This window comes from Onychomys torridus, chromosome 15, assembly GCF_903995425.1.
Source record: "Onychomys torridus chromosome 15, mOncTor1.1, whole genome shotgun sequence".
NCBI classification, from domain to species: Eukaryota; Metazoa; Chordata; class Mammalia; order Rodentia; family Cricetidae; genus Onychomys; species Onychomys torridus.
In genome coordinates, this window is record NC_050457.1 from 783103 (window position 1) to 806021 (window position 22919).

Below are 22919 nucleotides of genomic sequence, written 5' to 3' on the forward strand. Positions count from 1 at the left end.
TCATTATTTTTAATAATGCATTTAATAATCTCTCAGCCTACATTCTGGACATGTTTTTGTGATGAGGATCAAACCCAAGGATCTCATATATACTAAGCAAGTGTTTTGCTAACAAGTGAGTTACACCCTCTAGAAAGTTTAAATAAATTAAGGTGAATTACCTTGGAAATGATTGCAAATTATGCTTATTATGCTCTCCTTGATCTGCAATTTGACATTTGATAGTGATGCTAAATTATTCTAACCTGTTTTAAAAGCTTAGGTCATTGATTGACCTGTTTAAATGCCTATGCAAATGAAGTTTTGGACTTCATTTGTTTACAACTCTAACACTGAAATATGTATGCCAATCAACCTTCAAAACTAGGAAGCAAACACACTTCATCACTTTTTCAAAGTAAGTAAAGACTAGAATCCAAGCTTTGTATCCGACTGAGTTCAAATTTTGACTTTCCATCTGTGTATCCTAGCTTCAAATTTACAGATTGGTGTTTTTAATTTGGAGTGCCTGTAGAAGCCAAGACACTAGAAAGGACCCAGGAGAGGAGAAAGGGCAGAGAGGTGTAGGTGAGAGTAAAGGAGGCGAGATGTGGAAGAGCAGTGGAGGGTGAGCCAAGGCAGAGAGATGGTGAAAAAAGGAAGGTGAACCTTTCAGTGGGCCTACCAAAGCACAGCACTCGGAGGCTTTTACTCTCTTGTCCCCTCCCCCAGTAAAGCCTCTTGCACTAACTCTGCTGCACAGGGGTGTTTACTAAGTGCTGTGCTTTGGTAGGGCCCACTGAAAGGTTCACCTTCCTTGGTGTCCAACTGTCGAGAAGGAGGAGGGACTGCAAGAGCATGAATTGTTGAATCCAAGATTGCAAAAAGCACAGGGACAAATAGCCAATCGAATGAAAGCACATGAATTATGAACCAAAGGCTGTGGAGCCCCCAGCTGGATCAGGCCCTCTGGATAAGTGAGACCATTGAATAGCTTGATCTGTTTGGGAGGCACCCAGGCAATGGGACCAGGATCTGACCTTAGTGCATGAGCTGGCTGTTTGGAACCTTGGGCTTACACAGGGACACATGCTCAGCCTGGAACGAGGGGACTGGACCTGCCTGTACTGAATCCACCAGGTTTAAATGAATCCCCAGGGGAGTCTTGATCCTGGAGGACACGGGAATGGAGGGGAGGGCCTGGGGGGAAGATGGGGAGGGGGGCGGGAGCGGGAAGGACAGGGGAACCCATGGCTGATGTATAAAATTAAAACACATAATAATAATAATAATAATAATAATAATAATAAAATATATTGGTAAAAAGAAAAAAAAGAGCTAAAGGCCTTCTTGGAGTGAGGACCTAAGAAACAGAGAGAGAGAAAGACCAGAGAAGAGGAACAAGAGGCAAGAGCTGTGTCTGGTGGACACTTTTAAGGTGCGCACATAGCTGATAGTGGAAAGCCACATAGAAGCCTCTACATTGTAGGCTAATTTTTTAACATAATTTTTAAAACAGGACTTTGAATGGAGGTATCCCACAAGGATGAATAACACTACTCCCCAATGCCACAGGTTATTAAACAAAAACCCTAGTGTCAGGGCCTGGAGAGATGACTTGCTGCCAATTGCAGAGGACCTTAGTTCAGTTCCCAGCACCCATATGAGTAGCTCATAACCACCTGTAACTCAAGCTCCAGGGGATCTGATCTCTCTTCTGGCCTCCCCATGCCCCCACATTCACACACACACACACACACACACACACACACACACACACACACACGGGGGAATAATAATAATAACAACAACAACAACAAACAAAACACTGTCCCAAGCATGGGATACCTCTTCCTAGTTGTTGTTCAGAAGGCTCCAGAGGCCCTTAACTGTTGACACTGTTCTTGGTTCCTCACTAAAACTAGATGTAAGACCCTATTACATAGGATACCACATATTTTGGCTGTAGGACATAGAGAAATTAAGGTGGGACAGACCTGGAAGCTTCCTTCCTGCTGGCCAGCTTTCACAGTATGAGAAGGTGCTATGCCACTGGGGAAGAAAATCACCAGTGGTCTTACCCAGCAGTAGACTGTGCATGCCACAATACTGACCTGCCAGGTAAGGTATGCCCATTGCTATAACAGTAGCATAACTGTTGTGGGGGTAACCAACTACTCTCTGATTGGATTCAAGGCCTAGTCCACAGAAGGGATCTCTTGTCTGGTACTGTAAATCTGGTCAACAGTCCTTGGTTGGGAAGTCATAAGGTGGGAACCTACTGCTATTATCTAGCTAAACGGCCACGCTAGCAAAGTGCCTTCAAAATACCTGTGTTTGTACCCGTAGATTGGTGCTTCTGTTGACCTTAGTCATAGAAGCTTCTTTCTGCAGTGGGTAGCAATCAGTGCTGAGAATAAGTGGCTTTTGAATATTCAGCCAAGTCAGACACCCATATCTCTCCCTCTCAAGGTGCAGGAAACATAGTAGAAGAGGACAAAAGAATTTAAGAATCAAAGGACAGGAAGGAGTGTTTAAAATGTTGTCTTGAGGAAATGGCATAGCTGTCACAACCAAGAACTCAGATCAGCTGTGGTTACCTACACAAGACCTGTACAAAATCAAGTCTATTGACAACCCACCAAGAGTGGCAAAGGAAGGGAATAAGAAGCCATGCCCCTCACTGAGAAGCCATTCTGTCAATGACTATTGGGAGAGGAGAGTCATATTCTTCAGTGGTGTTGCCCCATGGTGCACCAGTAAAGATATCTACGACCATCCTCTTGTAAGCAATGCTAATTAAACTCAGCAGGTAATTAAAGAAGGAAGGAGGAGGGATGAAGGTAAAGAGAAGACTTCTGGGAAAAAGAGGTTAGAGAAAGTGGGAAGGGATAAGAAAGGAATATGGGGGCGAATATGATCAAAAAACATTATATACTTGTATACAGTTTTCTAAAAATAAATAAATAAATAAAATGGATTAAAAAAACTATTTTATTAAGATTATGGCCTAAGCCTCTTCATAGCACTGCTGTGGGGACAGGAAGATTAAAAGAGATGATTTACAAGACCTCTTCAGCTTATAGTACCTAGACATGAATGAATGATAGCTACCATTTTTGTGAGAAAATGAAGGATTTTTGAATGCCTCATTTCTTTATTCATAAATATAAAAGTTTTTATAGACTACCATTATTTCAGTAAATATTTAAATTATATACAAATATTTTAAAGTACAAAATAAATCAAAACATTTTTTAAAAAGGAAAAGCAAGCTAAAAGGCCAAAAGATCAAAAAAGATGTGCTTAACACATGTGATCCCTAAGATATTAAAACACAGCACCTGCAGAATCTGAGAGTACAATAATTTAACAGACTTTGTGTTGAGTTTGCAAAAGATTCCTGAAGGGACCTCTCTGGCATAAAACAGAAATCTATAACAATCATTCCATCAAATACGTTCTCCAGCCTCTGCTTTGGTCCTTCTTGGAGAAAAGAGAGAGCCAGCTCTCTGTGAATGGACAAGATAAACCAAACATCTTATCAGAGGTCATTCTGCAAGAATTCTGTGGAGCTGAATGAAGTTTTACCACCTCCCTGTGGCTGATAAGATCTGTTATACCTTAGTAAGTAATGTCAGAACTCTGAAAATAAAAAGATGGGAAACTAGGGAGATTGTATTACAGCACTACAGATCTGGGAAGACAGAAGAGAACTTGTTCAGAACCAACTCTGAATGAGCTCACCTCTGGGCCTTCCTGGCAAAGGCCATCATAGGACTAAAAGTAAAGATGTAGAGATGTGCTGTAGGAAAGAAATAATATCCAGCTTTTACTGACTAAGTGCTAAGAAGCCACTTTGGGTTCACAGTCCATTGAGGTGGAAGTTCACAAAGACCTTATGAGGGATGTACTACAGTTTCCTTTTTACAAATGAGGGAACAGACCCCAAACTTTTGAAATCACATGCTTACACTACTACAGAATGGGCAAGTAGCTGAGCCAGGATTCAAAAGTTGGCCATTTAAAAGCCTATGTATATCATTCACATAAGATGAAGAATCTAATCATATAACAGATCCATGTTCTCAACATCGAGACCAGCTTTGAACTTTGAAAAGCCAACTTTTACATGCTTACTCTGTCACTGAGAAAAATCACTGGGGGTCACTAAAAATATGAAGTTACAGTTATTCACACCCATCATGAAATGACATTCACAGAGTTCTTAATCACTGCGCTAGCAATTCAAAGGCTCACTCTTCAAATGTGAGGGCACTTCAGATACCATTTAAAATGCTGCTAAAATCTATCATCAGCCACAGAGAATACAGTCCATGATTGCTGTGTTCCTTAAGGTCCCAGGGTTCTAAATAGTAGACTTGGAATAATATGTGCTGAAACAAAGCCTGATTTTTGGTAAATATGGGACACTTGTGATATACATAAACTGCCTCCCTTAATATAGATAGTTTTGTTTCTATATTCTATATATAGATGCATCTACATATAGATAATTAAACACTGACACTTTGTTCTATGAATAAGGATAGTATTGAAAAATTTAATTAAGGAAAATGATGACTATGCAACAGTGGTCATTAAAGTCATTTGATGTTAAAGATCAAATATAGGGTAAACAAGGTAATGGGGTTGAATATAATGATGCTGGTATACTGTTACCTTTCAACCCTTATTATCAAATCAGCAGCTGCTGTGACCCTCAGTTTTGTAACAATTTTGCTTTGTTTTGGAACTTCTTACCAACTCACCCACCTCTCATTTACACGGTATCAATGTTGACATGCTGTTCCTATTGTGAAACACAGGTATGAACTACCATCGCCTTACTCGGTAAGCAAACTGACTATCACGGTCTTCCTGTGAGCACCACATGCACCCTATAGGAAAAGAACAGAAAGAGAAATATGAAAAGCCCCCACCTTAAAGAGGCACAAACATTTCGATGAAAATTGTACATCTGATAGAAATAATATAAACTAATAATAAAATTTCACTTAACCATATAGTCAAGTGTGTGTTTCAAGATGTTTACAATCAGAAGGTATTAAAAAGGAAGAAGTTCAAAAATAAGATTTTGAGTTATAATTTAGAGGAAAACTGATGACTAGATTCACTTAAATAACTTAATAAGAATTTTGGGTAGATTAGCAAGCTCTTTGCAGCAAAATTAATGAAATAAAGGACATTTGGTCTGAGAAAACAGGAGAATTATAGTGATCAGGATTTGGGTTTTCTTACCCAAATCATTTTCTAGGTAAAATATTCAAAATCAATCAATCAGAAAAATACTGACCAATTTATTTATTGAACCAACTATAAAAAATTGTCTGTGGAAAGAGGAGACAATAGAATCAAACTTGAGGCCCCACAAGTCTCAGAAGAGAATGAGAACTGACTTTCCAACAGTGTTGAACTTGAATTTGGAAAGCAACAGACTTAAGATCCATGTCAACAATTTGAAAGTTTCATGTGCCTTGGCACTGTGCTCTCCATCATTATGTATACACCTCCTGAGCAACAAGACCTTGGAAACATAATTTCTTACAAGCATTGAACAGTGTTCATTAGATCCACTGTACAATGAAGAAACTAGAGGAAGCCAGCCTAAGTGTCAAAATGAAAAATGGGAAGACAGCTGCTTTACCTGGACGTGTCCACACCCCAGATTTCACAGAGATAAAGCTCAAACAGGATAAAACAATGAGAGAATAGAGTTTCTCATAAAATTAATCAAAGGAAAAGAACCACATATATATTGGATTTTTATGCATACATATTATTCAAATATATAAATTATCCAAATATATATCATATATAATATGTTTATATTATCCATATATATTTTTAAGAACCTCTAAATGATATAGTAATAAGAACAGAACATACCAAAAGCATCACTTAGAAAAAGTAGGGGGAAAAGAAGATCACTGATTTCACTTCTAAAAGCCAAATAACTGGATTACAGTAAAGTGTATATGTGTGTGTGTGTGTGTGTGCATGTGTGTGCATGCGTGCGTGCGTGTGTGTGTGTGTGTGTGTGTGTGTGTGTGTGTGTAGTGAGTGTGATGTGTGTGTGTGTGCATGTAGTGGGTATGTGATGTGTGTGGTGTGTGTGTTTGTGATGTGTGTGTTTGTGTGTGTCCCATTAGTTTACTAACTTATAGTAAACATGTATTAAATACCTACTGTATCCTGAGAATGATGCTAGATTGTGAAAGCAGAATAATCACTGCTACATAGAATTTAACATTGTTCCATTGACCACAAATCTACATTATCTAATGATGAAAATGACTAAGCCAAATAGTTACTTTATTCTACTTCCTATGTGTAAAAGTATATATACAGATACTTTGATATATACTTATCAAAGTAAATATATAAAGCAAAATGGAAGCTTGATATTCCCATGTGAATACCCATTAAAATCCATATAACAAATTCTAATTCCATAAATAAGTGTAAGTTAAAGCCAGTAATAAAAACAAACAAACAAAAGAACTCTGGTTTGGAGTTCCTAGATAGTTATCTTATTTCTTCAGAGATATGTGTGTACAGAAGTTAAACCATTCATTGAATTTATAAAGAGGACCTTTTGCATGTTTCTTTGGATATATAGACAGGCAGAATCATTTCTGGACTCACAAAGTTTTGGTTTAAATATCTGGTATCAAACAGGTTGGAACTTATCTTAACCAAGGTTTATCTAACTCAAGTATTAACAGTGCTGCTTGAAGAAATCCAAAAAACATTTGCAGTGGCACACATCTGTAATTCTGACACTCAGGAGGGCTGGGGTAAGGGATTGCTGTAAGTTCAAGCCATCATGGTCTATGTAGTTAGTTTGAGGCCAGTTTGGACTACATAGCAGGAGTCTGTCTCAAGAAGAGGAAAGATGTAAAAAGGAGGATAAAAGGAGTAGGTAGGAGAAGGCAGAAGAAGAAAAGAAGAGAGTAAGAAGAAAAGTTTCAGTGAACTTGGGATATGCTCTTGGGGGTTAGGAATCCACAAAGTAAGGAAGAAATTCCTAGTTCCAGAATTAAATTATAGCAGAAAACTCAGCATCTTGGCACTTCAAAATTGCTAATGTTCGGGTGCAAGCAGCTCTCCTCATGTTCTGAAGAAATTCAATGGAGCAGTACTCTTTCATTTGTAGCAAAATTTTCCTTCCACCTCTGATTAAAAACAGGATCTGGAGTTTAGGAAAGGTCATTTCTCAAAACACTTTTATCTAATCCTTCTCCTAACAAAATTGAAATTGACAAAAGCAGCTTGAACAACAGCATCCTATTATCACAGAAGCCCTCACTGACCACTGAAACAGCTTACATAGTTAGAAATGATTATTAGTCCCATTTGAAGCCCTGCCAGCATAAAAGACACAATCTCGCCTCAGGGAAAGAAAATTGGAGTGTTTAGTTGTCGAAGCAAAAAAAAGAAAAGAAGAGAGAGTGAGAAAGAGAAAAAAAGCAATATTCTTATTGAAAGAACAGAGTAAATCTGAAATAAAATTCTATCTTTCCATCATAATATCATATTATATCAATTGGTTTAACTGGTGGCAGGGGCCATGGTGGGAAAGAGAGGGGGTATCCCTGGGAACACACCATTTGACAGCCTAGCCTGTCTCTCACTGGCCAGACAAGCACACACACATTTTCCTATGCTAGAAATCTTTGCTTCAAAGAGAGCCAATGACAGAATCCCATGCACTCACACTTCAGTTGAACTTGCAAATGAAATTTGCAGACTAGGACAATCCATTGTATTTTCTGGCTTGGATCAAAGTCAGAGCTTCACCTCCAAAGTGCTGACTGGGGAAACTTCCTGAACAAACCAGAACATTTCTTTAAGTCAGTCCTGCCCTAACCAGTTTGCTCCCCACCCCACCACATATGCACCAAAATGATTAAAAATTCAAATACTAGGTGCAGTTAGTCCCTCTGGACATCACAACCTTTTAAATGAGAATGAAACATGCAAAGGATAGATCCTCTTCAACAGCTAGAGACAATATCAAAACTAAAATTTCTAATGTACCCATTCCCTTTCCAAAGGAAGTACGACTGCTCCTTTAAGGGACAAACCACATGTTGATAAACTTACTGTGCCAAACACTATTCTACATGCTAGGTAAAGAACAGTGAACACTACATGTCCTTCTATGGGTACAGATAAGTCTACAAGGAAAGGGTGGAGCATAACTAAGTGGTTGAATGTTTGCATTGAATATACAAGACCCTCGGTTCAACTCCTAGTACCACAGAAAATGTGATATGAGGAAAAATGTATTTTATATGATGATAACATTCTGTACAGTAAGTTTTAAAATAAGCCAGCAAGTGGGTAGGAAATTCCTGCCATGGGAATGTCTGGACATTTTTTAAACAGGGGAAGTATGGACAGTCTCATCACATAGATGATACTAAGACAAGGAAAGGCCTGGTTGGAGACACACACCTGGAATCTAGCACTCAGGGTGGCTACTGCAAAAGGATGGCAAATTTGAGGCCATACTTGGCTTTCAAGCAAGACTCTTTCTTAAATAACAAAGAAGATAACAAGTAAATAAACAAACAAAAACATGTGTGACTGTCAGCTGTGAGATGAGGTCACAGGGATGCTTGCTGTCTTTAAATAGTAATTGAGACAGAGGAACAAGCCAGGAGAAGAATGTGCGGGATCCACAACAAATTTTAAGGGAGAGAACAGTGCCAGTCTCTCACACCCACCTCCAGAAGAATCAACACGGATGTGTTGGATAAACTTGTGGATTTTATTTTGCCAAATAAAAGCACAGATGTCTCATTTTTTAACTCATTCTTTCCACTCTCTGTAGGAATTTCCTTTCCTTGGAATAAAAATAGTCAGCATGATAAGGACTCCTTTAGTAACAGGTCAGATCTTATAGATCCTCTCTAAGGCACGATGGAGACAGGAACTTCCAAAGGCACCCTTGTTACTGATCTAATTGTGTTGCACTTAGATAAAGATATGGAGATGGATGCTGCATCCTCAAATGTTTCAAAGAAATTGAAAGTCCAGATCTTCACACAAAATCTCTGGATTCTAAATACTGGTAACTGATTTAGAATAGAATTGTTTTCAGTTTTGTTCCTCTTTTAACTAAACACTATAATGATGTCTTAGTTAGAATTTCTATTACTTTGACAAAACACCACAGCCAAAAAGCAAGTTGGGGAGGAAAGGGTTTATTATGCTTATACTTCAGCATTACTGTTCATCCCAGAAGGAAGTCAGGACAGGCACTAAATAGGGCAGGATCGGGGAGGCAGGAGCTGATATAGAGGCCATGAAGGGTGCTGCATACTGCCTTGTTCATCATGGCTTGCTCTGCCTGCTTTCTTATAGAACCCAGGGATGGCACCACCCACCATGAGCTGGGCCCTTTCCTGTTGATCATTAAATGAGAAAATGCCTTACAGCTAGATCTCAAGGAGACATTTCCTCAGCTGAGGATCCTTCCTCTGATGCCTCTAGCTTGTGTCAAGTTGACCCACAAAACTAACCAATACAGATGGAAACTTCAAGGTTTGACTAGACATTCATACAGACAACCTTGACCTCTTATTATTTTATTTTATTTTTTAATATCCAATAACAAAGTGACAACCCTTTCTTTCCCTTGTGGCCAGATAGTTGATGATTCTCAGAAAGTTCCCTTCATACTTCAACTGCAAGCCAAAGAATATTTTTTAGGATTATTTTGACATGATATTTTCTAGTGAAGATATGAGAGTATCCTACCTTGCTGCTGCCACCTATGAAATGTTTAGAACTACAAGGAGAGCATTGTGAAACTGGCTATGGTGTTTCTAATACACAATCTGGGACAGCTAATGAGGGTCACATGCCCTCATCTAAACAAGACACTTAAGCGTTAAAATATTGACTCAGCAAAGTTGGGGGGGAGGCACCATTAGAAAGAAAGTCTTGGTAATTTCCCAATCCAACCTCCTCCAGCCAATCTTTTGCTTCTTCGGGTACATGCATGGTTAAAGTATTTATGTGTGAATTTCCAAAAACAGCTGAGAAGAAATTCTTATGGAATATGCTCAGAGAATTACATAGTCAGTGGAGATTTGTGTAAATATTTTTGAAGTATTTATAAGTGACCTAATCCAGACAACTGGGTTTCTTTGGGCAATTTTCCCTACTAACAGTGGAAACTTTATTCACAAACTCTATGTGAAAGAAATATGTTACTCTAGCCCACGGTGAAGGATCTATAAAATTATTTCTTTCTACAATAGAAATCCTCTTTCTTCAGGTAAATGGGAAACTGTAGTCATCAGAGAAAACAACAGGGAATTCCCCTAGGGAAATCTTTTCATCCTCCAAACTTTTACTGACACCAATTAACCAATAGGTGAAGTCAATCTTTTAAAATATGTGAAAAATGAAGCAGAATATATTCTAAAAGCTTTCCCTACAAAGAGATCCAGTGTCTGAGTCTGAATTAGAACTTGGACCTTCTTACCGGCAGTTCAGAGATTCAACTTGTGTAAACATTGGAAAGGTCAGCTGCTCATCAAATACTTTTCCAACTACAGCAAACACATCCTTATTAAGTTTCTTTTGCAAAAGTTCCAAGGTGCTGAACCCTCATCCGTTGCCACCAATAATTAACAATCCAAAACAACCCAAATACAGAGAATTTGTTGTTGGCATGTTAAAGCTTCAGACTATCTGAGGATCAGAGCATGTGGGAATGGGAATGGGAAAAAGGCAAGCAAGCTAGGAAAAAAAGACATAATGTTCAGAATTATCCCAAGATTTTTTATTCCCTGTTCAAACAGATTTGCAGGAGAAGAAAAAACAAAACAAAACAGAAAACAGCTTATCCTCATCAAAAAAGACTTTGCACTCCTCAGAAATGGGCAAAAAGTAAAAGCTAAGCAAAGTAGTATCTCTGGCCTAATAATGAAAAGAATTTTAAAAGTGGATTCATAAAATAGTCTGTTTAGTATTCCAGTGAGTTAGCTTTGGTTTAAACCTATCTATCTGCTCAAAGCACAATGAATTTTAAAAAAAAAATTGCCTGAGCTCTTCCTCTACATTGAATTTCCCCTCACATTCTTTCTGCATATCCCACATTTAAAAAACAAACAAACAACCCCATAAGCCTAATTCAAACAACAGCATCTAGTGTAGGAGTTGAGAACAGAGAGGTTATCACCTTTAGCACTTTCCAAGTCTCACACCCACATGTTCTGTAAAACTAGTCTCTACATGGCCACGCTTTACCTGACAGAGATGCATGATGGACTGTGTGATACATAAGAAAGAAGACAGAACTCTAACAGGATTTAAATCTCTATTTCATACACAAGCTTTATTTGACATGGATGGTAGACATAAATGTGAAGAAACAACAAACCAGAGAGAAGAAAATCATTGTGGCATTGAATTAGGCAAAATTTTCTCAAGATACACACAAATACATGCACACTCATACACACAATGGACAAATCAAAGTTAATAAAATACAATATTTTTGTTCTCCAAAAGACACAATTAAGATAATGAAAATGCAAGCCATATACTGAGAAATATTTGTGAAACATATTTATCAAAGGGCATATAAACTTCAACAAGAAAATACACAATCTTTTTGTTTGTTGGTTTGTTGAGACAGGGTCTCTCTGTACAGCTTTGTGTCTTTCCTGGAATTCACTCTGTAGTCTAGGCTGGCCTTGAACTAACAAAGATCCACCTGCCTCTGCCTCCTGAGAGCTGGGATTAAAGGTGTGCACCACCACCACCCTGCTCACAACCAATTTTTTTTAAGTCATCAAAATTTCAATAGGCAATCAGAAGAGATACAAATGATCAATAGGCATAGAAGGATGTTTGGCATCACAACTCATCAAGATAATATAAATAGACAATATAAAAAATACTTGTTGGAAAATGTACTTATCCAGTACAATACCATTTATAATGATTATATGCAATGAAAAGATTTAAAGAAAATTAAAATTGAAACGACAAAAAAAGTTTCTACCAAACATCAAATAGAATAAAGTTAAACAGATTTACAATATCAAGTGCTGTTGAGGACAGAGGCGCCTCTAGTCACTGCTGGAAGAATGGCGCACACTACAGCTGCACTGATGGCCAGTGTGGGATGTAAGTGCACTCAGGACTACACATGAGAGAAGAGACAGACTTGTCAGCCAGTGGTGGTGGCAAGAGTGGGTCTGCACGTGGAGGAAAATGGAAGTAGATTCTCATCTTTTACCTCGAACAAAGTCAACTCCAAATGTATAAAGACCGTAATTTAAGATCTGAAATTCTGAAACTGTTAGAAAGTTCAGAAACTGTTTGATTTATAGACCCAGGCATAGAGGACATCTTCAATGGCCCTGTAGCCACTCAGAAAACAAAACCCAAAATCAAGGAAGGGTATATCATAAAACTAAAAGACTATGGATAACAAAAGAGTTTATTAAGTGAACAGACAGTCTACAAAATACAAGCTACACGTCTGACAAAGGATTAGTATCTAGAATATACAAAGAACTAAAAAAAAAAGAAAAGAAAAGAAAAGAAAAAGAAACAAGAAATCAAGCAACCAGTCAGCAAATGGGGTAATGAAATAAAAACACATTTCTCACCGGGCAGTGGTGGCGCACGCCTTTAATCCCAGGACTCGGGAGGCAGAGCCAGATGGATCTCTGTGAGCTCAAGGCTAGCCTGGTCTACAAAGTGAGTTCCAGGAAAGGCACAAAACTACACAGAGAAACCGTCTCGGAAAAAAAAAAAAAAAAAAAATATATATATATATATATATATATATATATATATATATATATATATATATATATATTTCTCAAATGAAAAAGTATAGATGGCCAATGAACCTATGGGAACAAAAAAGTTGAATTTCATTAGTCATCAGAGAAATGCAAATTCAAATTACATTGAGATTCTATCTTACCATAATCCAAATGACAGTCATTAAGAAAACAAGTAACAAATGTTGGCAAGAACTCAGGCAAAAGAAAACCTTCCTACACTGCTGGTGAGGAAAAACTAGGACAGCCACAATGGAAGTCAATGTGAATGTTCCTCAAAAACCTGAAAATAGATCTTCCATATGACTCAGCTCTGTTTCTCTCAGGTATTTACTCAAGTGACTTCAGAGTCAACTCAACACATAAACACTTGCACAGTAATTTTCATTGGTGCACTATTCAGATTAGCTCAATCATGGGACCAGCCAAAATGTTTAACAACATAGGGATGGGTAAAGAAAATGATTGTGTGTGTGTGTGTGTGTGTGTGTGTGTGTGTGTGTGTGTGTGAGAGAGAGAGAGAGAGAGAGAGAGAGAGAGAGAGAGAGAGAGAGAGAGAGAGAATTTTAAGAGAATCATTAAGAGGAATGAAGCCATATTGTTTATAAGAAAATGGGTACAAGTGGAGATCATCATATTAAGTAAAATAAGTCAATCTCAGAAAAACAGGTATTGTGTGTTTTCCTCTAATTTGTGGTCCCTAGATTTTACACAGATACATAAAATGATATTACATAATCATGATGTGAAAGCAGAATCGTAACTGCTGGGGGCTGATGGGAGGGAGATCGAGAAGTGTAGCTGGGGGAGGGGCTGAGTGGAGGGGGAGGGGCTGAGTAGAGGGGGAGGGGAAAGAAAGGGGAGTTGGAGATATGAGGGCAAGTAAGTTTAACATACATATCAGTATAAACCTTTAAATTTAATTCATTAATTGACTGAAAAAGAAAAAGGAAAACAGTGTGCCAATGTCGTGCAAAGTGCTAAATACCAATTTATCATATGGGCCAATAAGTTCCAAGTGTTTAGCAAGAAAAATTAAAATGTACTTCCACAGAAAGAATTGCCTTGAGAATACAGAACAAAGCAAAAAGTAACCCAAATGCTCATCGGCTGCTAAATTCCCAAGCTGAGGAAATTCATAATGTGAAATAGTACTTTTCAGTAAGACACAAAATACTATTAATCAAAGTAACTATATAGATAAATGTCAAAAACTTTGTGTAAACAAAATAACCAACATCCAAAAGACTATCATATTCTGTTACATTTGCTGAACTTCCGCAGAAGGCAAAGCCGTGATGTCAGAAATCAGATTGACAGCTTCCCAGCACCAAGGTGGGGGTGGGCAAGGGAAGAGCAGGATGCAAAAAGACACAGAGTGCTGTGGGGGGCAAAGTTTACGAGGGTGGAGCTGACTGTGATGAATTATTGAAACTCATACTGTGTAAGAGTCAAATACCTCAATAAAACGAAAAGAGCTCTCTGTGGGGTCTGTGTTTGCTCCCATTCTTCTACACAATTTTGCTCTTTGAAATATATGTTTTTGTGATTTCATAATAGGTTTGAGGTTTTATTTCCAAATGTAACACATTAAACATTTACATTTGATTTGTTTTGTTATTATTTGGTGTTAATAAGACATCAGAAAACTGAAAAATGATTTGACTTGCTACTTTGTCACCTCTAGAACATCATTTTTAGGAGAGGGAAGGCCTCACCTCAAGTCAATATTTCTCACTATGTAATGGAATTCACGAGCAGTCATTGAATCAACTATTATCTTGAATGTAGGAACTAGAATGCTCTGTTAAAATTCAAGTCAATTGCTGTTAAGTTTCAAACTGGTACAAACCACTGAGGTGCCTGTTTAACACATCAAAGCTGGACCTGGCTGCCAGGTTCTCCCAGCATCCCTCAGTCCCTACCTATTACAGGATATGGCTTCCAAACCATCACCTCCATGCCCTCTACCCTGAACTCTCCCGCCCAGGGCCTGGGCTGCCCTTCACCCAGAGGTTCTTCCCTATATAACAGACATTTTGGTTACCCACCCCATTTGGACCTTTGGCCTCCTGGCTGCTGCACCTGGTTCTCCCTTCCCTCTTCCCCTCTCACTCTCCCCACATGGTTGAGCTCAACCTGGTCATGTCCATTCTGGACTCTCCCAGATGTCCCTGCCTCTGACTATGCTCTCCCTTTTAACTGCAATAAACTTTCTCTTCCACCATACCTAGGAGCAGTCAGGTCCTTTCCTTTTCATTTCTTTTTGTCATTCAGTTATTTAGTGGTGTAACCATAAACAAAGCACTTGTTATGGTTTCATTTCTGATGCTATAACAAAATATCCTGTTTTGCTTGCTCTCAGTTAACTTTCTCCTTGCTTATACTGTTCCCTGTCTAGAGAATGATGGCACACATACATACCCACAGCCAAGCTGATCTAGATAATTCATCATTAATAAGGCCTCCTCCTTTCCTGGTTGTTCAAGGTTGTGTCAAGTTGACAATTAAAACTGGCCAGCACTACCATCTTAGAGCTTCTGTTGCTGTGATAAAACACCATGACAAAAAGCAAGTTGGGAAGGACAGGGGTTTATTTCACTCACAGTTCCATATAACAGTTCATCTCAAAAGCAGTGAGGGCAGGAACTCAAGCAGGGCAGGAACCTGGAATTGGGAGCTGATGCAAAAGGCCATGGAGAGGTGTTATTTTCTGGCTTGCTCCTCATGGCTTGCTCAGCCTGCTTTGTTATAGAACCCAGGACCATCAGCCCAGTCATGGAGCCACTCACAATGGGTTGGACCCTCCCCCATCAATCTTTTAATAAAAAAAAAAAAATGCCCTACAGGCTTGCCCACAGCCTGATTTCAGGGAGGCATATTCTCCTCTCAGATGACTATAGTTTGTGTCAAGTTGAAATAAATCTAGTCAGCACAACTACTGAACCTTTACCATCCTATTGTGTGCAATGGAAATGACAGCAGTGCCTGCCTTATAGGGTTGTTCTGAGGATTCATTGAGATAATCTATTAAAAACGCCAAGAACAGCACTTGTTTAATCGGCTCTCCTTGATGGTCCTGGTGAGGTGCTAAAACTACAAAGGAGGATAAAACAGGGTTTCTTTCTCATGTTTGTTTTGACGAGCTTACAGTTTAGCATAGAGACTGAGGACAAACTAGTAACAGTATGTCAGACAGAACACAAGAAAGAAATGTTTACACAATGTGAGAACACAGATGGCGATCAATACAGAGGGAGAAGAGAGACTTGTCAAGGAACCCTGTAAAGAGTAATTAAGGCTCAGAGGAAATATCAATTCTACAGGCAGGAAAAGAGCATAAACAACCGCTGTGATCATATACCAAATGTTGCCAAATGATGTGTGTTGTGGTATGTATTTTTGAAAGGCCATTTCTCTTGCAATTGTTCCAACAATTTTCTGGGACAGGTACTGCTGTAACCTATTTTACACAGTAGCAGACATTGAAGACAGTAATCCCCTTGACTGAAGTCACAGAACTAGAATTCTACATGCCTTAAACCAACAGGCAAACTCAACCATTCTTACTATGAAATCTATGGAGCAAACAAACAAAAAACAGCAGAGCAAAGGAACTAGTAAGTTTGGGGCAGAACTCAGAGCTCAGTGTGACTAGACTAGATAAAGTTAGAAAGACCAGCCTCAGGGATCCTATAACCATGAATCCTATCTCAGACAAGGGATCCATTATTTCCATGCAGGAAGTCAGTATTAATTGCTTTTCTCATCTCTCTGACCAAATACCTGACCAGACACAACTTACGGGAGGAAGAATTTGTTTGGGCTTACACAATCATGATGGGGAAGGCAGGGCAGCAGGAGATAGCAAGTCACATGACATTGAGAGCCAAAAAGCAGAGAGAGCTGAATTCTGGCATTCAGCTTGCTTTCTCCTTTTTATTACCACTACCACCACCACCACCACACCCCCAGTGTAGCCTGTGGAACGATGCTGCCCACATTTAGGCTGGGTCTTACCATCTCAATGAACCTAATCTATAAATTCCCTCACAGACATGCCCAGAGATTTCCTGAAAGGTTATTCTAGATCTGTTAGGCTCACAATATTAACCCCCAGAAAGCATTCACAGCCTGCTGTCATAGCAGTGTTTACTAGGTGTAGCCTTCCTTTGACAGATATTTGCATCAGTGGCAGAGGTTTGTAAAAAGGTGGTCCAGTGACCACATAGAACTAAAGCCCTGGGATATGTGTTAGAGATAATGACTTCACAGGCACCATACATACGTGTGGGACCAGAACCTCTTGGATCTGGACCTGGAACTTGCCTTTACAATAACCTCTCCCAGCATTACACATACTTATTGAAGTTTGAAAGCCCCATTTATTGCAGATTTATTCAGTCCCTGCTCTTCTAGTCTCTCACACCTCAGTGCGTATACTGATCATCTAGGAATCCTTTCAACAATAAGATTATGGTTCAGTCAGTTGGGAGAATGATATGTATTGAACTCTGCTTGGTATTGTGGACAGCTTGTTGCAAAGACCAAGTCTGGAGCCACAGGGTTATAGAACATCTGAGCCAGATTTCTGCTTCTCTTCTAGTGCCCCGCCTGCTCTAGTGTTTACCTCCAAACTACTTGTCTGCACTGAAAACCTTTGAAACTTTACTGAGAAGCATTGGTCAAGGGGAATCTAAGATGTGAGGTTAGTAATACATAAAATAGACTGATAATAACAACAAATTGGGTTTTCTTAAAGAATGATGCATCGTATACAGCTATAGAGTTATAAACAATTTCTTCCACACAGTGTTTTTAAAAATACAATGAAACCAGCAAGACTGCCATCTCTGAAGTCATCCAGGACTGACTAAGGAGGTGTATCAGGATGAATCTCCTTATTGAGAACTCAGTGAATGTGATAATGCTGGTCTCCTGTGCAGACATGCTCTGGAAGCCTGTCCTTGCTGGTATTTTGGCAGGCAAAGAGCTGGGTGCAATTGGCTGCCAAGGCTTCAGCTCCCTGGCACCAAGCAAGTAGCCAGAGCCACTCCAGCTGAAAGGCAGCTTTGGCACTCCATTGAGAAGGGCTGCTTAGAAATTACTTTCAGCTCCTGATGTGTGTTACTCTGTGCTGTCATATTCTCAGAGCATCAGTTCTCAGTCCTTTGCATTTCTGCCCTGCCTTTCTTAATAGATGTCCATTAACCTGGACTCATTCTTGGCTTTACAGTCTAAACAGTTACTTTATCTCTGTGGTTAAAACTCTTCTGTTGTTTGTATTTAATTTAAATGAATTGAATAGGCATTTTTATAAAGGGGCTCCATTATGTTCTCTATCAAATGAACAGAACTGAATGCTGAGGGCTCCCCAGAGGCAAGAGTCTTATTTTATTTGGTGTATTTTAGGTGGTACTTTTTGGTACTCAGCCCTTCGAGATTGGGTCAGCTAGGCCAGGGGGGACTGTACACATTTGGGAAATAATTGTGATTCAATATTTCTCTATTTTGTTTCCTCCCTGCTCACTATAGGTAATTCATCCTAATACTTTTTATTGAATACCTACTGAATTGGTAATATCCCACACAAAGTGTTGTTTTAAATAGGTAACTTTAAAGAAGTTAAATATAGTTCCTGCTCTCACAAAATTTACTGGCTGATGGAGGAGACAGAAATAAGCAATAATGAGATAATATATTCCAGGATTTAATTCAGAATGTTTGAATTAGCAAAACTGTTTATTTCCCCGTGGGCAAGATTACTATGCCCACAATTGGTATAACTGCCAATAGGGAATACAATGGTGTATTGGATGTGTGTAAAGTGCAATATCCTTCGCACGCACACACACACACACGTCTTTCCCTGTACCATGGTGCCTTTATTCAAGCAAACCTTATTTTACCTAATAAAGGCCTTCAAATTTAAGAGTAGTGATGCTAGCAACTCAAACATGCAAATTCAGTTCAATTCAAACACGGTTCTTCTTTCAGTCCTGCATCACCTGTTAATCTGCTGTTAATTTTTATGATTAACCAGTAATAATGTTTCACTGAGTTCTTTGAGCAGATGAACTTAGCAGAAATGTTTCTGAAGCAGAAAAGGGGACATGGACCAAGTGGACAAAAAGATGGGTAAACTGGGAACGCATTGCTTGGGATTCTCAAAACTAAAACTGGAAACAACCAGGCATCACTCATCTGACTGTGCTTCAGAGCTAGGGTCTGCTTACCAGGAATCCACACCTGGGGCCAGACATTTGCTCAATCACTTTTGGCCACTGGTTGGTTTCTCCATCTGTAAGCACCCAGAACTGCTCTTACCACCTGGAGAATGTTCCATCTTCACATCTGCCCAATCTCCCCAGATTCTTTGTACCTCAGCTATACTAACAAGAAAATTCAAGTTAAAAGAGCATAAAAGGTACTACAATGATGAATGACCAAAATGCCCAGAAAATTCTTTCCTAGACATTTCTTCCATAACCCATTTGTTTAAGAGGTGGTAGGTGTGCATGTGCGTGTGTGTTGAGATAGGGTCTCATGGGCTAGGCTGGCCTCAAACTTGGCACATAGCCAAGGATGATCTCAGATTTACTACCCTCCCTACTGCACCTCCTGAGCACTTGGGTTACAGGATACACCACTACATCCAGTTTATGAAGTTCTCAGGCTGAAACTCAGAGTTTTGTGGATGATGGTCAATCATTCAATAATGGTAAGATTACTGTGACCATTTTTTTTTAAATTCAAGTCTTGCTTTACTAGAGAATTATCTTTATTGATTGATTTTTAGACTGAATCTTCTGTTCCCCAAAAGGATTTGAGATAGTTTCCACAAAAAGCTACTCATGCAATTTACTCATGTAAATTTCCCCCACCCCGCAAGATGGTAAAAAGAGAAAGTTAGAAAGAAAACCTAAAATACCGAGGCAGACATTAGTACTACCCCCCATTTAAATCTAGCCTGCTAGGCCATCTGCCACCTTGAACAATATTTTTTCAACATTGTACATGACACCCACACCCTCTACTGCATTGTGAGTTCTTTGAGAAGTAGAGCCATGATTTAGTCAACATTTTAGTCAAAGAGCTTTGGCAAATTGCCAGATGCAAGCTAAGTTTTTTTTTCTTTCCTTCTTTTTTCATGGTTAATGGGAAAGGTTTTACTGTAGATATGAGCGAGAAAAACCAGAGGCATCTGGAAAATTCCAGAGCAGAGAGAAAGAGAGTAGTAGACTGAATATGGCCAGCAAACTGGACTTGGCCAGGGCTGTCTCCGAGAGAGGGAGAACATAGAACAGAGAAAACATAGCAAGAGAAGCAAGAGCAGAGCAGAGTGAAATCTGAGTTTTCAGTCCCCGTTTATTGAATTTGCTTCTCAGTTTCTATGTTCCAACACCTTTCAAGAGCTATGTCTTCATTTTAGTATTGGAACGTGTAATTTCAGTATATTAAGGTAGAACCTATTTATGTGGCTTTCTGTTTAATATAATGTTAAAATGTTTACAAATAGCTAGGATATGGTCATTCATCAAGTGATTTTTATTTGTTTATTTACTTTATTTTGCATGCTATCCTGGCTAGTTTTATGTCAACTTGACATAAGCTAGAATTACCTGAAAGGAGGGAACCTCAATTTGGAAAATGATTCATAAGATCTGGCTAAAGGGACTTTTCTTAATTAGTGATTGATGAGGGGAAGGGCCCAGCCCATTATGAATGGTGCTACCCCTGGGATGGCAGTCCTAGGTTCTGTAAGAAAGCAGGCTGAGCAAGCCAGTAAGCAGCACTCCTCCATGGCCTCTTCATCAGCTCCCACCTCCAGATTCCTGCCCTGTTTGAGTTCCTGACTTCCCTCAGGATGAATAGTGCTGTGGAAGTGTAAGCCAAATAAACACTTTCCTCCTTGTTTCTTTGGTCATGGTGGTTTCATCACAGCAATAGGAACCTTAACTAAGACACATGCATTTATTTGTATATGCATTATGTATGCATGGGACTTCATATGTGTTAGATAAACACATGTACTAGGGTATGTGCTTGTGTGTACACATGCATGTGGAAACCAGTGGTTGATATCAAATGTCTTCCTTGATCTCACTCCACTTTATTTACTGAGGCATTCTCTTGCTGAAACCGGAACTCGGCAATTCAGATGGTCCAGTTGGCCAACTGTCTTTCTAACACTTGGATTGTAGGTGGGCCACTACACCTGACCAACTTTTACAGAGATTCTAGGGCCCCAAACTCTGGTCCTTGTGAGTCTGTGACAAGTCTTTTATTTACTGAGCTATCTCCTAAATTACTATCATTTTACATTTTCAAAGTCAATGAAAAAAGTACTCTTTTCTATACTCTCTGTTGATTTTTCTATCCAGAGTATTCTCAAACAACTCCTCTACCCACCAACTAAACTGAAACAGAGGGAGTGTCAAGAAATTTTTCAACCTGCCCATTTCTTAACCCCATCCTGCTGTTCTCATGGCTGTTGTTCATCACTCCTGTTCCTACACAGAGGTGTTACTAGAGGGAAATTTAACATTCCACAGCCAATCCTTTTTAGAGGATGACTGGTCACTATTAACCATCATTTTAAAATTGTATCAATACTATTTATCTTATAACCTCATGACTTCCTCATTGTTTTCTAGAATATTCTCCACTAAAAGAAAAAAATATCTTCACTTTGTCTTTTGAAAATACAAGCTTGTTATCAATGCAAAAGCTAAGGTTATATTTATTAATCTTTATTTCAAATATTACATGTTATAAAATGTTATAATGCTGTAATCTATGACTTGTTTAATCTTCAAAACATCTTTAAATCTTTCCACCTTTCAAATTTGAGCCAAAATGTTCCTTACCAAAAAATTACTATTGAGCTGAAGTTGCTTGCTGCCAAAGCTGACAATCTGACTTCAGTCCCTGGGACTCATAAGATGGGAGGAGAGAATTGACTCCTGATTGGTTGTCTTCTGCCTCCCATGAACATGCGATGGAATGTGCATGTGCACATTACACACACACACACACACACACACACACACACACACACACACACGCATAGAGTAATAAAATATATTAAAGTAACTACGTTTAAACTTTGTTTTCTTTATCCATCTCCTGTTAATAACCTGTACATATGCTTGTCATGAAACAGGTATCAATAAATGTTTTCTAAGCAAAAAGCAAGACTCTTTACATCATTACATCTGCACCTTCACCAACAGAGCCATCAATCCATTCACTACAGATTGGTTCAGGTTGACAGCTAACTAGGAGACTTGTTTTCATTTTTGTAAAATAATCTAACAAAACACATGAAATATTTAAGCATGAACAGATTAGCAACCTCAGGATATGAGAGCAGCCGCCTTCAGACGTGCATCGTGCAAGGATGATCCTGAGCAGAGAAGAAAGAACAGGCAGAAACCCAAATTATTTTCTCAGTCACCCTAACTGCCCTTCTTAATCTGTTCTAGACTTAAGCAATCAAATGTAAAGAAAAATTCAGACAAGGTTTAAACTATAAAATAAAAGGTGACAGAGTGACTGAACATCACAGTCTACAGAGTTGAAGTAACTGAGAAAACTCAACCAGGAACATACTAGAAATAATAAATTATCATAAATGAATGGGTTGGGTGATAGATATAGTCATCAGAAAATAATGAAATGCACTTAGTGGGAGTTGAGAAGAAATGAGGCAGCTGAGAACTGATGTCCAACAAATATGGTAAACCAACTCCATAGAACAGACAGTACATAACCATCCATCAGGACCTGGTTCTACAGTTTTGAGCAGTAACAATTACAGCAGAGCAGCCTACACTTAGTGAGCACATTATATATATTTTATATGTGTTGTCTCAAATTTCTAAAATCCTACCATATAAAATATCCCTGTTTCTTATTTTTCAAGTTTTTAAAAGTATGGAAGGCAAAGAAGGTACGATGGGAAAACTAAAAAGTATTTAAGCTTTTGTTGCTTAAGTTAATCTAGCTGTACATTATCTAGCCAGTTTCCAACCCAGGAAATTTGTCTAGAGCTGGCCACACAGAACACCCCACTTCATATGCCTCAAGCTC